General features: G+C 39.6%; 1 protein-coding gene across 6 annotated transcripts in view; it reads right to left on the bottom strand.

Annotated features, from left to right (window-relative positions):
• PTPRD (protein tyrosine phosphatase receptor type D) overlaps positions 1 to 4,515 on the bottom strand; it is a 1,875,912-nt gene that overhangs the window by 148,564 nt on the left and 1,722,833 nt on the right. The window lies entirely within an intron of this gene.

The following is a 4,515-nucleotide window of genomic DNA, read 5'->3' as shown; positions in this document are numbered from 1 at the left end:
AGCCTAGAGTTTAGGCTCCAAATACCCTTATCAACATAGACCTTAACTATTAAACCAATAGAAAAATAAATAACACGAGAATCAGTATATGTGGAAAGCCCTCGACTACTTATAAAGCTGTGTTTTCCCAGTATATTAGATTTAATTAGATAAGTTAAACCTAACCTTCAGAATTTTAATTATACTAAATAAAGTTTTACTAATTTTATTTAATATGTTATCATCAAGGGGCCCAGCTCCATATAATTATATGAGAAGGTGAGCTCTGGTCTTTCTGGCAGTCCCACTCCAAATTCAGGCAGGCTTTTTGTATTAACAGTCGTATTAGCATTCTCAAACTCATTATTATCTGGGAGGTCAAGGTTTGTCTCTGAGTTTCATGATGAATGTCATACCTTGCATAATTTTTTTTTCTGTATGGTCATTTGGGTATATGTTGTTTAAATCAAATTAGTTAACCACAGGGAAACCAAAGCAGGCTGAATGATCTTCCCAGTTTCTCTGTTTAAATTCAGGTTTCTAACCTTTTTAGCTATGTGTTGTCAGACAAGTTATTAACTGTCTTAAGCCTCATTTTCCTCATTTGTAAAATGGTGGATGATTGTGCTGACCTGTGGGTGGCCTCTGCCTTTTTATCTCTCCTCTAAATTCTCATGATAATCTGCTGATTTTCTTGCTCCACATTTAACATACATTTCTGTGATCTGTTGCTAAGCCTACGTACCTGACTCCTTGTTTTTATGTTTGTCTGACGCAGCTCTGCTCATGCCTACTTGTCATGGAGTTCTTACCTGTTAAGCAATTGTCCTAGAAACAAATATCTTTGCTTGGTCAATAAATTTTATGGTCACAGAAGTGTGGCTGTGGTTCAACACATGTGGACTGTGGAGCCAAACTGCCTAAGTTCAGATCTTTCCTCTCTGGTTCTGCTGTTGTGTTGCCAGAGCAAGTCAGTGTACAAGTTGGTAACTTCCTCAGCGGTAAAATGAAGAGGCCGCTGTAGTGAAGATTACATCAGTCACTGTGTGCAGTGTTCCTTGAAGAGCACCCACCAAGTCCTCTGTCCCTATTAACTAGAAGTAGTGTTAACTCTGTGATCTGGGCCAGGCCACAGTTAGTGTCTCTTGGCCTCACTGTACTCACCTCCCTCACAGCATTATTGCAAAACAAAATTCTCTACTATCTTCAGGAAAGTGCCAAGTGCTACATGAATCTAAGCCTTTAGCACTTCAATTAGCAAACACACGATGGACGAGTCAATCATTAAACAGCTAGTACAGTAATACTTTAAGCTGCTAATAGTGGTGCACACATTTTATGAAAAGACTTAGTAAGTCATGCTTCCAACAGTCTTTCTTTAAAAGAAGAAAAAGCAGATGGCCTGAAACCCAAATCGGTAACACCAAAGAAATGTAAAATTTCATAAAATGCTCTTATTCTTCATTCCTATTTCTCAAAAACATGAAATGGTTGCTATGGAATTGACTTACATTGGGTACCTTCTGGCAGCTTTTTCTCTTAGTACAATCTGTGTGGTACTTTTTCCTTACCAACTAGAGTAAAATCCTGCTCTACAGAGTCACAGAAGTTCCCTTCGTCCCCACAACTTGCTTCTGAAGGATGGGGCGTTGCTAGACTTTCTGACTGTCACTCCGCCCCCTAAATGTATTCAAGTAGAAGGTTGAAGCCCCACAAAATCCTATTACTAGACGCTTCAGAACCTCCATGGCTGTTTCACGAGAAATCTGGCCTTTCCCTGAGGGAGCTCCCAGCTGCTCCACACAAAAACCAAGTGTGAAAGAATACAGAAGCAAGTAGCCATGTCTGAGTTTACACTTACAAGAAACAGATTTGGTTTTAGGTGGTGAGGAGCTGGGGGTCAGAGCACATGACCTCCAAAGTATCTTGGCCAGAAATCAGAAAAGGATGGTTTCTGTTCATAAACAAAACAGCTCTTCAATCACCCAACCCACATTTTTTCGAAACAAATTGGAAGCATTTTTGTAGGTAGCTGTCCCTAAATGCAAGTTAGCAACCCACCCCAGAGCTCTGGAATCTTTTGCTTCCTCCCCTCATATCTCCCATAGAATACTTAGCACAAAGCTACATCCTAATTTCTGAAGTTGCCAACTACTGCACGTGGCACCACATAGCACACAGATTCTTGTAATATTTGACATGAACCAATGTAGAAGACTGGATGGGTAACTGTCCACTATTACCCCTTTAGGAAGCCCAATAAATGTAAGGTTTTTTTTTTTTTGGTTAACAGGAGATTTGCTTTTCGTTTCCTATGGTTCTGATACTTCTCACTAGTTGAGTCTTCTGCTCTTTTCATTTCTTCAGGGTGGCTAGACTATATTTCTGGGAATTTTCACTTCTTTTCCAGAACTTTTTTTTTTTTCCATAATGGTTTGCTTGCTTTCTCTGTTTTGTAACAGTCTCTTCTCTTTGTTAACAAAGTTTTATCCCTGTTCCCTGACTCCCTTTTTAAATATAGGAGGAGGAAGTACATAAATAAAACAAAGAGAAAAACTGAACAAGCTGAAAAAAAAAACACTAAAAGAAAGACTGTAAGAATATAATTCCTCAGTTCATTCAGAAGTTGGAAAATGAAAGAGAAGTCTACCACTAAGGGACTAAAATGCCATTTCCCAATAATGGCTAACATATTCTACCGAGATAATTTGGTACATAGCCACTAAAATAACTTTTTTAGGAAGTATTGCAGATTATGATACTATTTTCATCTTTCATCTACTATTTCCCTGAATACACAGTACACGGTTTTGACAGGATTGGATTTATAGTCCATATGAACTATATGAACTGTTCTTTCACTGTCTGCAACTATTTTACCTTTTCTAATTCTTTCTCCTCCTTCAAGACTCAGGTAAGGTATCAGCTCCTTCTGGAAGTCTCCAGTGACACCCAGCTGGGCTAGAACTCCGTATTTATGTCTCTACAGGGCCTGGAAGTACTTGCTCTATTATATTATTTGTTTTCTGTATCTGTTCTCCCACCATAAGGTAGGGCTTTATCTCAGTCATGTTTCTATTCCCAGACCTAGCACTAGCAATATAGTGTGCCTAGAATACATATTTGTTGGATGCCTGCTGAAAAGTCTTAATGGATGGGTAGTCATTCTCCGGCTTGTGCAGTATCCCATGTGCCGTCCTCTGCCTGAAACAGGGCCTCCCCACCCCGCCCCCAAGGACCAGCTTCTTGTCATTCTTTAAAGCCTCAGCTTAGATGTTACATTTTTTCAGGATCCCTTCCCTAAACTACTAAACTGGGGATGGGAGCCCCTCTTTGGCCTCCCTTATCTATCTAATCTTTGGTGTCATAGGTCTTCACTCCGACTGACTCTCTACTTGTCCAAATTTCCCAAGTAACTATTCCGTGTAAGAGCAAAAAGGAAGCCAGCATCATCTCCACCGAATCCCTGAAACATTGTCTGGCACGTGTGCAGGAGATCAGAAAATACCAACAGACTATTTAAACAAATCCATAGATAAATATTGTCTCACTTTCAAGTTAAATTTTTGTTGGAATAAAATTTACACTAATGTTCCATTCTTGATTTTAGTTTTCTGAATTATAGACAAGATCTGACAAAAATGGAGATTGATAAAAATGAAGAATGACTTCACCGATACCTCATGTAAAATACACACAAAATTAAACATGTTAATTTCTACTTTCCTCCTGATTTTTCATCCTTCAGGATGAATGGCAGCATCATTTGTCATCGAAGCTCAAACGTCAGAGCCGTCTACATTTTTTTCTGCCCTGATCCCTTCACTAACACAGCTGCCAGTTCCTACTGCATACTGTTCTAGTCTGCCTCTGCATCCTATTTCTGCCATCACCGTTGTACTTCAAACTCTTTATCATTTGCCTAAAGTCAACTAACTACACAATGGCTGCCCCAACCTTTTCTCTGTGATGCTACAACCCTTCCGACATGCCTTCAGGAGCCATCTTCCCTGAGAACTGTCCTGAATGCTGGCACCAGACTGCTATTAAATGGAAAGTCTCCAACCATCCATAAACTGTGTGTAAATGCCTCTGCTTGACCTTCAAACTTTTCACACCAAGTTTCATCTGAACTTGATCATGTTGGATAGAAGAAATGAGAAAAGGTTTAGTCTTATCCCAAGCTGGTAGCACACTTCCTAACATGCAGCACACTCAATATAATAGTTCCTAAAATGGAAAAAAAGGGAAACTTGGGTATTACACACTCCTGCATAAAGTCCTTTAATGGACTGTCACTGTCTACAGGATACAGTCCCAACTTGTGAGTATGACTTGGCTTTTGTAAATCTCTCTCACCACTCTTGCCCTGGGCCTCTAAAGCTTAGAGACTCAGTTGCTTCCTTTAATTAATGAGCCTTTGCATACAATTTTCTCCGTCTGATTTTCTGTATGCCTCCTATTTGTCCTTCAAGATTGAATCCGGAAACTTTCTTGACCCATTCCATTCTGGGTTAGCTGCTCTTAAGATAGAGA

Source organism: Camelus ferus, chromosome 4 (assembly GCF_009834535.1).
Source record: "Camelus ferus isolate YT-003-E chromosome 4, BCGSAC_Cfer_1.0, whole genome shotgun sequence".
NCBI classification, from domain to species: Eukaryota; Metazoa; Chordata; class Mammalia; order Artiodactyla; family Camelidae; genus Camelus; species Camelus ferus.
The sequence above is the reverse complement of the archived record's forward strand: the minus strand, read 5'-3'. Positions and strand labels throughout refer to the sequence as shown.